The sequence below is a fragment of the Octopus bimaculoides genome, chromosome 4 (genome assembly GCF_046866305.1).
Source record: "Octopus bimaculoides isolate indiv1 chromosome 4, ASM4686630v1, whole genome shotgun sequence".
NCBI classification, from domain to species: Eukaryota; Metazoa; Mollusca; class Cephalopoda; order Octopoda; family Octopodidae; genus Octopus; species Octopus bimaculoides.
Genome location: NC_142931.1, coordinates 75,332,553 through 75,345,052, shown reverse-complemented (window position 1 = coordinate 75,345,052; position 12,500 = coordinate 75,332,553). Strand labels below are relative to the sequence as shown.

At 33.6% G+C, this 12,500-nt stretch overlaps 1 long non-coding RNA gene across 1 annotated transcript in view; it reads right to left on the bottom strand.

The window, feature by feature from the left end:
- LOC128251508 (uncharacterized) overlaps positions 1-12,500 on the bottom strand; it is a 22,176-nt gene that overhangs the window by 6,856 nt on the left and 2,820 nt on the right. Inside the window, exons 2-4 of the long non-coding RNA XR_016241330.1 lie at positions 11,583-11,668; positions 6,625-6,687; positions 4,363-4,413 (exon numbers count right to left, since the gene is read on the bottom strand). This is a non-coding gene — a long non-coding RNA (uncharacterized LOC128251508). The remainder of the gene's footprint in view (positions 1-4,362; positions 4,414-6,624; positions 6,688-11,582; positions 11,669-12,500) is intronic.

The window sequence follows — 12,500 nt, the reverse complement described above, 5'->3', positions numbered from 1 at the left end:
TAAAATATACATATATCATATTATATCGAAAAAAACATTGCGTGAAAAAGGGAGAGATGTATGTCTAGAAAGGATTAATTAATAATTAAATAGTAATAGAGGCATAAGGTTGTTTTTATTAATTTAAAAACCATGGTTTGAAGTACTTCTTAAGTTTATAGATTCAATAACTAGTGTATGATGCTATACTTTTATATTTTGAAAATAAGTTACTCAGACAAATTCAAAAGCTTATTCGTGAAATTGGATTTAGTCAAACCATACATGTAACATCTCAATTTTATTCCAGTCTTGACCAAAACTTCCGACGAACGGAAACGTGAAACCCTGAAGGCAAACCATACGGTTTTATGATGTTTGTGCTGCTTTAATAAATAGAGTATACATACATACATATATATATATATATATATATATATATATATATATATATATATATATATATATATATATATATATAAATATATATATATATATATATATATATATATATATATATATATATATATATATATATATATATATATATATATATATATATATATAAATTCAAAAAGGGATAAAACTCTTTTACAAGAATTTTATCAAGAAGCCAGTGTGTAAAAAAATTCATAAGGGAAATTTCTATTCCCAAGAATATAATTATTCGTTTATATTTATATAAATGGCATTATTACAGAAAAATAATAACGCCACACAGTGGACTTCTCAAAATAATCACATTTAGTACCTAATGCGAGGAAAAACATTAGGTACTAAATGTGGTTATTTTGAGAAGTCCACTGTGTGGCGTTATTATTTTCTGTAATAATGCCCTTTATATAAATATAAATATATATATATATATATATATATATATATATATATATATATATATATATATATATATATATACATTGACTTATAAATAAGGGCAAAGAAAAAAAATTTCTATGCCAATATGCGGAAAAATAGACTTTAGATCGTCTTACCAAATACAATATTTTTTCACTATAAATTCATAGCGTGTTGAAACGAGGAAAGCAAGCGAACTCCGAATCGGACCGATTTCTGGATTAATCCAAAAGTATTCTTCCTTCGTCAGTGAGAAACACGATTAGAATAAATGGAATACTTGCATGTACCCACGGAAAATGTAGATGCAAAGTCCTGAGTACATTTAAGTATCTCAAATATATCTAAACAGAAATTCTGAAGCAAGCCTCAGCGTATGTGTAGACGGTCAGGAAACTCACGTAAAGTGGTTACCAGTCCCAAAGTGAATGGTCATAAATTTATTTCTAATATAAAGATAAAATTGTTCAAAATCAGTGGCCAGCATATTAAAATACCTTTTAAGGTGAAAATTATAAACAATCTTCTACATATGTGGGAAATTCTGTCTGTGGGTGTGTTAGTGGAGTTGTTAGCTAACTCCTTCTAAGTCGTTTTATCGATGTTAATGAAACTTGACACGTGAGTAGAACCCATGTCTGGAAACATCATGGCATACTCAGATTGTTGAAAAAAATCGATAATAGATGCCCCTGGAAGGGATCCTTATATATATCTAATATATTTTATCTTAAAAGCCAAAGGAAATAACCCACTCGCCTCTGGAAAGCATCCTTATATATAGCCAAAGGGAATAACCCATTTCTTTTCCTAAATTATTTGGTATAAATCAAATTGAGTATGCTTATTTCTTAGTATTTGAGCTATAAGTAAATAGTATTTTCCTAGACAATAGATCCACTTATTTCGGTTAGTGACTTATTCACGAATATACCAACACTAGCGCCCCGGAGTGTAATATTCTCTGGGAACGCACAAAAGTCTTTTTCAGAGTTATTTACTTTGAATTGATATGATCTCATATCTGATTAGCCTGTTATTACGTAACATGCTTCACGCTTTTAGTATACATATCTTATTAGTATTTCCTCCTATGTTCTATATACTCTGGGAACGCATTAAAGCCCTTTTCGGGGCTACTTTATTTGAATTCTTACTATCGTGTAACTAATTTCATGTTATTACATAACTGACTTCACAATTTGGGTATTCATAATTTATTGAGTATTCCTAAAAACAAGATCCTGTGTAAGATTGTTCGGTATTCTCCGTAAATGCTGAAAAACCGTTTTGAGGGCTACATACTTTGTATTGTTGTTATGGATTAGCGAAACAATTATGAAAACCGAACCAAGGAATAAGCTCCGCTTTCCCGGGAATTACCGAGTACGTCAGCTAGTTATAAATAAGATCAAAAGAAAAAAACTTTCTATGCCAATATGCTGAAAAATAGATTTTAGATTGTCTAACCACATACAGTATTTTTCGCAATAAACGAGGAAAGGAAGTTGACAAAAGTAAATTTAATACCATTCACTTCGGGACTGCTAACCACTTTAAGTGAATTTCTTGACTGTCTACACGTATGCTGAGGCTTGCTACAGAATTTCTGTTTAGATATATTTGGCCACTGATAAACTTTTTCGAAAAACTTTATTTTTATATCAGAGGTATATATATATATATATATATATATATATATATATATATACATAAATAAACATAATTAAGGGATCAGCAACAGTTGCTTCACCACATACCGAAGTTCAGAAATATATATATATATTTGTATATGTATCTATATTATCTTAGCTGAAAAACTTCGATAAGGTAAATATGTTAATATTGGTAGCAAAATTCCCAAAGAAACTGGGATATTATACCTGGTTAAGGGGTAAAAATTCCAAGTTAAAGTGATGTATTTTGAGTTGATATAATAAAGAATAAATGGAGCAAAACGCATATAATAAATAAGTTCCTTTAATTCTGACACATGTTTCGAAAATTATATGCACCCTATTCCAAAGGAATGTATATATATATATATATATATATATATATATATATATATATATATATATATATATATATATATATATATATATCAGCTAAAATTCCCCATAAATATATCTCCGATGGAATTCTAGGGTCTTTATCCACACCGTCCTCCTTAGTTACAATCACTGGAGTACATATTTTTCGCTCTGACGGAACCATGCAGGGTTTGGTGGTCAGAGCTTCAGTCTTGAACAGTACTGAAGCATCTGAAACCTGTTTTGCCCTCGATATATGCTGTATGACGGGCATTGTCTCTTTAAGTGCACTTTCCACATCTGTATTACTAGCCGTCTCCGGCCGATTTGTATTAATGGAAGCACATTTATAAATTATAGCGTTTTCTGTGGTACTACCCACTCTTCTCGAAGGATGATAATGTTCGCCTACGTCTTTTTTAGCCTCATCGGTTTGGCCGCTTAGACCACACATTTATCTTTCTGTATGATATCTATCCTGTATAACTTTGTGCCTTTCGCAATCGTTGCTGTGAATGTGTTGTTTTTAGTTGCTGATAGTTTCGTTATTCAGATTGGAAATATAGTTGACGAGGCTATTATTATCCTGCGCGCGTAAGCGAAAGCGGGGTATTGTAATCACTCGTCTTGGTTTGTTTGTCTGCGTGTTTGCAAAATGACTGGAAAACAACTGAACGGATTTTCATCAAATTTAGCGGAAATACTCGTTGGCTGAGTCTCGAAATGATGAAAATTTGGTTTGATTATCTTTAAACATACATAAATATATAGATATGCGACTGTGTGTGTGTGTGTGTGTGTGTGTGTGTGTGTGTGTGTGTGTGTGTGTGTGTGTGTGTGTGTGCGTGCGTGCGTGTGTGCGTGCGTCTGTGTGTGTATAGTGATGGATTCGAGGGTTTCGTTTATTTATGAGTTGATTTCTTAATTTCACCGGAGTATAAATACCTATAATGGTGAAACACTTTTCAAATCCTATGCAATATTTTCTATAAGTATTTCATTTTGTTCACTTTCTTTTTCATATGAATCGACTCTCGTCTGAGTGTGTATAGACCATGGTGTACCTATGCGCGCTGTCGTGGTAGTAGTGTAGTACACTGTACTTTGGACTTAGTGAGTGCTCGCATCCCGTTTGTAGGTAGAAAGCAGAGGATTCTAACGTGACTTGCAACTCACTATCAAAGCTACCTCTTATTTCCTTTTCCATGTCTTTTAGCTGGGCGATCGACACCATACTTGTTTACAAAATTATTTTATAAACGCTTGTTGTCAAAGCACCTGAAAGCGATCCTCAACATTTCGTATTTTATGGATTTTATTCCGAGCAAACAGGAAAAGGATGATGAATATGTAACGTAAATATCAGGAATAAACAGCGCAAATAATTTTTTCTATTTCAAATAACTTTTTTCACGACCTTCTTCTGGCTAAATAATACAATATATTAGATGGCAATATAGCAGAAAATAAAATGTTGAAATTTTACTATAATTACCTTTGGATGAATCACTATATATACTTTTACCATGGTAACCGTCTAAGGAAGCTGAAAAAAATGTAAAGTTATATTTAGCTGTATGTTAATCTGTTGGCTCATTTATGTCTCGTCTGCAGCAAAGATTGCAAGAAGCTGCTACACCTAAAAATCCATTCGGCCAAAATGAAATGCCTGGGAAACAAGAATCGGAGGCAACACACAGGATCTCGGCCCGATGAAGCGTAGGACAAACCTGATCAGGACTCGACCAACAGTGCCATGTTCCTTTATGAGCCTATAGCCTCGAAACGATGCAGACTAATTCAGCAGATAAAACCCCTTCTGCTGAACTAGAGTGTGTGACAACAGGCTAAAGAAAACATATGCAGGGTCCTACAGACTAAACCTAAGGGTCATACTCACAATCTACTGAAAGCAACGACAGCAAGCTTCGTCATTTTTAAGTTCATATCTCTCTAGGGTCAACTTTGCTTTTTACCTTTCAATTATAGATAAAGTAATATAAGAACCAAGTTATACAACAAAAACTGCTGGGCCACTTAAATATAACAAACAACATTTGTAGGAATTTATGACTCCCAAGATGCAGTACAAGGAAGTCAGTGAAGTGGAACACTAGAAGAGCTACGAAACATCCTGTTGAAGCTGAAAATCTTTCGTAGAGTAGGACACATTTTGCATTTCCAAACCCTTTGGCTTAACTAAGAATCTGATTGGGGACGAACGAAGCTGTAAATTCGAGTGCTCAGTTGAAGAAATAAGTATCATTCTCTGTAACATCCTAGGTGATCATGCTAGAGAGCATGAACTCTGCCTAAACAAAAACTTTTTAAGCCCAGCACCACGAACAAACGAGTTTGACAAGAGCAAGCCAAACTTGGAGAAACTCAGAAAGTTGTTAAAGCAGAGCCCAGTGGAGCACCATACAGTGTTTCTTTCTAAATGTTTTCCAAGACTTCTCCAACAGCCGTGTTTGATACTGAAGTAATTTGGCGGATGAGAGAAGTTGCCAAACAGTGAAGGTATGCTGAAGGTGTTTGGATCCCTAGTCAAGAGAATTTGAAGATGATCGATAAGTTTTGGATTTATCACGCAACTCACCACTGAACGCAAATGCAAGTTTCTGAACAGATATGCGAATATATTTGTTATCTAGGAGGGGAAAATACCGAAGAATACCTCGCATTTTGGCTGCCCATAGCACACAGAGATGACAGCTCTTGACAGAAACGAAGAAAGGCCAAAACATCTGGCAGTTCTGTGGATGGACGCCGCATATGCGTACAGGGCTATGTCAAACAAGATGGTAAAAGAGGTTCTTCGAATACACCACTATATACCTCAACATAGTTGCATATCATTATTTACCTGTTTAAACTATGATACATGAAGATTTGATAGGGTTAATGAAACGTATTGCATAATCTTACTGATATAGCACATCTATATATGTCTGCATTTAGCTGTTACGTCACAATAGAATCCTTTAACGAAACATTTGTAATACCCTAGAACCCATTTATGCGTAGGAACCAACGCTAATACCATTTTAACCACAGGAGGACGCCTCCTCTAGCTGGTTTGTCGATGCAATCTACATGCTATATATATTGCAGTCGGTCCCTACGGAACAGCCTTGTTGCAGTATAGTTACAGCTTTCGTCTCTTACAGAGATTTTCTAACTACCTAATTTGCTTGTTGCAAAATCAGTGACTGATCGTCACTCATTTTTTCTCTATATTGCGAGCTGGAGCGAACTATTGCTATCGTTCTAACTAAATGGTAGTTTCTGATTTCCAGACATGATATACACATTTTAGGTGCGTAAATAGTCAACTTATGGACCACAGGACTTAACTGCACCTGTTATTCTGGCGACCCCGAAAGAATAAAAGGCAAAGTTGAGCTCGACAAAATTTGAACTCAGGAGGTAAAGGTCCGGAGGAAATACTGAAAATCATTTTTCTTGATTCACCAACAATGTACCACTTCGCGAGACCTTTCTGGCTAAAGAATCAGTTTGGATTTTGGTACAAGGCCAGCAATTTTGAGGGGAGGGAAAAGTCAGTTACATCGAATCAAATACGTGACGTGCACTTCAATATTTCCACACCTAAAGAATGAAATGCACAGACCTCATTGATATTTGAAATCAGAACATACAGCTGGATGAAATACCCCGAATACAGATATAAAAGAATAAAATAAGATGGAAGTATAACAGGAAATAAAATATGGCTAAATTTAACAAAAATTACCCTCCGTTCTGCCATGATCTTTTAAGTTACGGTATCCTTCATAATGATTTCGCTCGATGGGTTCTGAAAAATAAATGTAAAAGAATATTTCGTTATATTTATGTTCATATATATATATATATATATATATATATATATATATATATTTATATATGTATGTATGTATATATATATATTCCTTTATTCTTTTGCTTGTTTCAGTTATTTGAAAGCGGCCGTGCTGGAGCATCGCCTTTAGTCGAACAAATCGCCCCCAGGACTTATCCTTTGTAAGCCTAGTACTTATTCTATCAGTATCTTTTGCCGAACCGCTAAGTTACCGAGACGTAAACACACCAACATCAGTTGTCCAGAGATGGTGGCGAAAATAAACACACACACACACACACACACACACACACACACACACACACACACACACACACACACACACACACACACACACACACACACACACACACACACGTATATGCAAGACGGCCTTTTTTCAGTTTTCATCTACGAAATCCTCTCACAAGGCTTTGGTCGACCCGAGGCTATAGTAGAAGACACTTGACTAAGGTGCCACGCAATGAAACTGAACCCGGAACCATGCGATTGGGAAGCAAGCTTCTTACCACACAGCCATATATATATATATATTTGTTTTCGTGGATAATTATGTGTAAAAATAGGCAACATAAATTAGAGGAATGCTAAATAGTTTTCACGAGAATATCATATGCATAATATTTTTACAAAGAAAAGGTTCACAGACACTTCGAAGCCTTTGCTTAATTATCTTTGTCAGTTTATTTGATGAAATTTCCAAACTGATTTTCAAATTTTCCATTTGAAAATATATTCAAAGACTGAATAAAGACTGAATAAAGACAATTTATCAACAAGTATAAACCACCTCCACCTTTTGTATGTAAACATTTCATTTGTATAGCTCTCTAATCTTTTTTCAACTATACCATACCAAAATACATCAAAACGGAAACGGATCCCATAAAATTCCAAAGTTCATTGAACAGATTTCATAAAAAAATCCCGGACCAATCTCCTACACCCAACAATAATAACTCTTTGCTAGAGTGGGCCATGGTGTCCCATATATGACGAAAAGGCTTCACCAGGTGGTGCTATTAAGTTAGACATGGCCTGGGCCTGCACTGGCCGAAACCTATCAAGGTTATCAAAGTTATATATATATATGTATATATATATATATATATATATATATATATATATATATATATATATATATATATATATATATATATATATATATATGTATATATATATATATATATATATATTTATATATATATATATATATATATATATATATATATATATATATATATATATATATGTATATATATGTATATATATATATATATATATATATATATATATATATATATATATATATATATATATATATATATATATATATGTATATATATATATATATATATATATATATATATATATATATATATATATATATATATATATATATATATATATATATGTATATATATATATATATATATATATATATATATATATATATATATATATATATATATATATATATATATATATATATATATATATATATATATATATATATAACTCTTACTTGTTTCAGTCAGTTAACTAACGCTATACTGGAACACTGCCTTGAAGGGCTTTAGTCGAACAAATCGACTTATTTCTTCAGCCTAGTACTTGTTCTATCCGTCCCTTTTGCCGGACGGCCAAGTTACGGGGAAGTAAACACACCAGCACCAGTTGTCAACCATTACGGGGTGGGAAAAACACACACACAAAGATATATGCATACATACTTACATATATATATATATATATATATATATATATATATATATATATATATATATACATATACACACACATATATATGTTATCGTCCAATCATAAGTTGTGACTCCTGTTTCTCTTTTCCATCCTTCTGTGTGAGAGCATGATCATGCAATTTCGGAAGATATTAAATAGTATAAGAGCCTACACACGGTCTTACCCGAATCCTTCCTTAAGACAAAAAGGCCATAAAACCTTATGCCATCATCATTGCATAGAATTAAAGGAGTAGTGTCACAAATTTATACAAGCAACCATTCTTGCTGAGAGCAATTTATGGACGTTCCTAGCTCTCAATTTTAAAACCTTTGAATTATCTAAAAATATGAAGATGAGACCCTGATATCCTCACTGCAGTTATCTGGAAATTGCTAAAACACACACACACACACACAAATACACACACACAAGAATACACACGCACACGCATACACTGTCCATACACGCACACACTCACTCTCTCCCCTACACACACACATATTAAGTTAAAGGATAGTGGATGATCTTTATAAGTCTCACGTCCACCTCTGCTGTTAGCATAACGCCCATTGCTGTATCAAATACGAACGTCTATGTATTCGCTCTCTGACTCTCACCCTCCCTATGTATACATATATAGATAGAAAAATACACACATACATACATATACATATACGTAGTCATACATTTATACATATATATGTACATAGACACTGATTGATACCTTACAAAAGATTGCCTTAAACATATAATCCAAAGCCTCCCTCAGAGCAAAAACACTCCGAAACTTCATCCTTATTCACCTCCCCTCTGTACACAAATTAAATTGCAAAATATCAAACACAAGGTTAACTATATTGACCTAAATATTATGAAAAATCGCTTAGAATTATGGACTGCGCTTTTTCCTTTCGTGATAAATAATAAAAAGATAACAGTATAGCAGATGACAAATCGCTGAGATTAACTATAATTACCTTCTAACACGTTAAAATACACCTTATCGTCATTACCATCATAGTCTTTATCGAAAGGATTTCCTGAGGGATCTGAAGAGATTGCAGAGAATAGTTTTGCTTCTTACAATGTAAACTGATGCATAATATATTTTAAAGGGAACTAATATCAGTATTGAAGGCGTATGATTTAAACAGGTATTAGCGCTAAACTAACAATTGTCAGCTTCTTACATATGATACTAGATTTAAATACAAGCAAACACTACTCCTACATACAGTGAAACACATTGTTTATCCACAAAAAATCCCGGCACATTCCTGTCCTTATAGAAATTTTGCAGTCGGATTATATATGGAGACTATATCTTTGAACTGGAAATGTTTTACAGCGTTACCCAGAGAAAACTTAAGTGCGAAGTTAGTGTGAAGATTAGTGCGAACTTAAGTGTGAAGATTAGTGTGAATGCGAGAGAAGAATGCGGAAAAGTTAGTCTGGTGCTATTCACCCCATAACTTGGGTGTTTCTTCGGGAATACCCACAAATTTCTTAACTCTTGTGGAAAAACACTTCCAACCAAAGCACAAATATTGGCTTTTCAACTCTCATAAAGTTAATATCAGTTATTCCTAACTTAATATCAGTTCTCTGATCTCATGCCTACGCATTCTCATTTCAAAAGCCAAATCACCTATCAAAATTCTCTTATCAAATATGAGTTATTAAGGCAGTAATGTATCGAGCCTCTATATTAGACGTGACAACTTGCGGAAAACTTTCTAAATTTTTGCGTCAGGTAAAGGGCCATGGAAAATATTTTACAGTTCTGCAACTGTTTTCCTGCTAACCAAGGTACAAAGGATCTACATAGCCTCTGAAAGAATAATGTATTGTCGATAAAGTCACTCTATTCGTAACTAATATATAACAGTACGTACTCAGCGTAACTGAGATGTTCTAGATAATAAAGCAATTAATTATATTGTAATTCTTTTAATTTTTATCTTGAAGCTGTCTTGTAAGTAGGTGTTCTTAATGCATAGACATCCAGTTTATGACTAAACAAAAATTTATGTATGAATATATTCAATAGAACAATTGATCGCGCGTAAACAGCAGGTGCTGAAGTGAGAAGTATATTATACAAGTACCACAATCTCATTTTCGATCAGCAGATAACACATAGTGGCCAAGAAGATAAATGTAGTTTTACTGCATCAATAAAATTATCTTCAAATATATGAGTGAAATATTTCTAGCATTTCTACTACAACCGATCACTGTACCCATACACTGCCATTTCTTTCCGATTCAATCTGATAAATTACTACAATGACCTTGTTCGTCTGAACTAGCAAGTAATAATTTTCTAATTTCTGCTCAACTCTGATTTATCTACATCTCTGCCGCTCATCAATTTTACTATTTTCTCCTTGGAAAACACTGCAATTGATAAATATTAAACCAATCCATGGTACCGTGAACTAAGAAACTCTGAAAATACTTCTTCGTGTACATTTTCCATGCAGAGCATAGCATCGGTTTGCAGTGGATCAAACAGAATTCCAATTATACTGACGTCAGAACTGTGGGAATCCATGGTAAGACTATTAACTTTGCCTCCTCTTTTCAGACCAAATAGTAACACAAAACAGATAACAATATAGCAGATGACATGGCATTAAGAAACTTAACCGTACCTACTACTCTTGTGTCATCACATCAGATATAACAATGCTTAGACTGTAGAGGCACCATTTGAAAATATAGTCCACGGTCTGTGAATCTAAGACAAACTAGAGATAGAGAACTATTTAACTCAAGAAGCAACGCTCATGCCATGATTTAAGCACTTACACTGACCACAAGGAACTAACAGGACACTTTTTCTTAAAGAGCTATTACTCTTTACAACTGTTAGCTTTAAGCTCTAATGTGACACCTGGTTATTGCTAAGTGAAGCAGAACAGTTGAGAATAAAGTACTCTAACCTACGAAACTATGGCGTTACATAGCATGTTGTTGAGCATAAGATCTGTCGAATATTCAATCGACAGCACGACACGCTCTCGAATCGATTGACACCGGTGGTTTAGATAAAAATATAGGTGAGAGGTAAGGAAATATGAAAATTATAATAAACGTACCGTAAAGGGATTGTGTGAGTCCAGTAATCAGGAGAATTTGGTAAAGTATCAGTAAATACATTTTGTTGCGATTAGCAAGAATGTTACTGTAGAAGAAAGAAGGAAAATCATTATAAGTATATATAAAATGCATGTACACACACGCACGCACACGCACACACACACACACACACACACACACACACACTCACACACACACACACACACTCACATACACACACACACACATACACGCACGCACACACTCACACACACACACACACACACACACACACACACACACACACACACACACAACAATAAGTACCCTTCAGGGATCCAAGTATAGGAAGTTAGTAAGCTTCAAGCAGTTATGCGGCAAGTACAGCAGACAAAAAGTGAACAATATACGATAAAACTTGTTTATTAAAATCTCGCGTTACACCCTTTTCCCCATTTCGCAATTAAAAGGAATTACCATTCAACGCATAGTCTAGCAACTAAAGCTGTTAGAAATGCGAAAGGTAATAAAAATCCAAAAGTTAAGCGGAGGAACAGGTAACGTACTGACTACAATGGTTTCGTAGTAAAGGTAAAACCTGTTACATAAGTTATAACAAACATAAAACCAGAGTAGCTAATCTTCAGGTCTCTGTAAACATTGCTGCTTGAACAAATGAGTTATCAAACTGGCGACCTTTGGGTTTCTGGTCGTACCAATTATCATTATTATTATCATTATTGTTATTATTATTATTATTATTATTATTATTATTATTATTATTATTATTATTATTATTAGTTTTTCTACTTCCAATTTTGTTTTCATTTCTTGCAGGATCCGTGTACCATCAATATTTTCTGGTCTTGGTATCTATTTTCTTCATTTCTCTCTTTTGCCATTTTATAGTTCCCGCTCCATGCCAAAGTGATTAACGG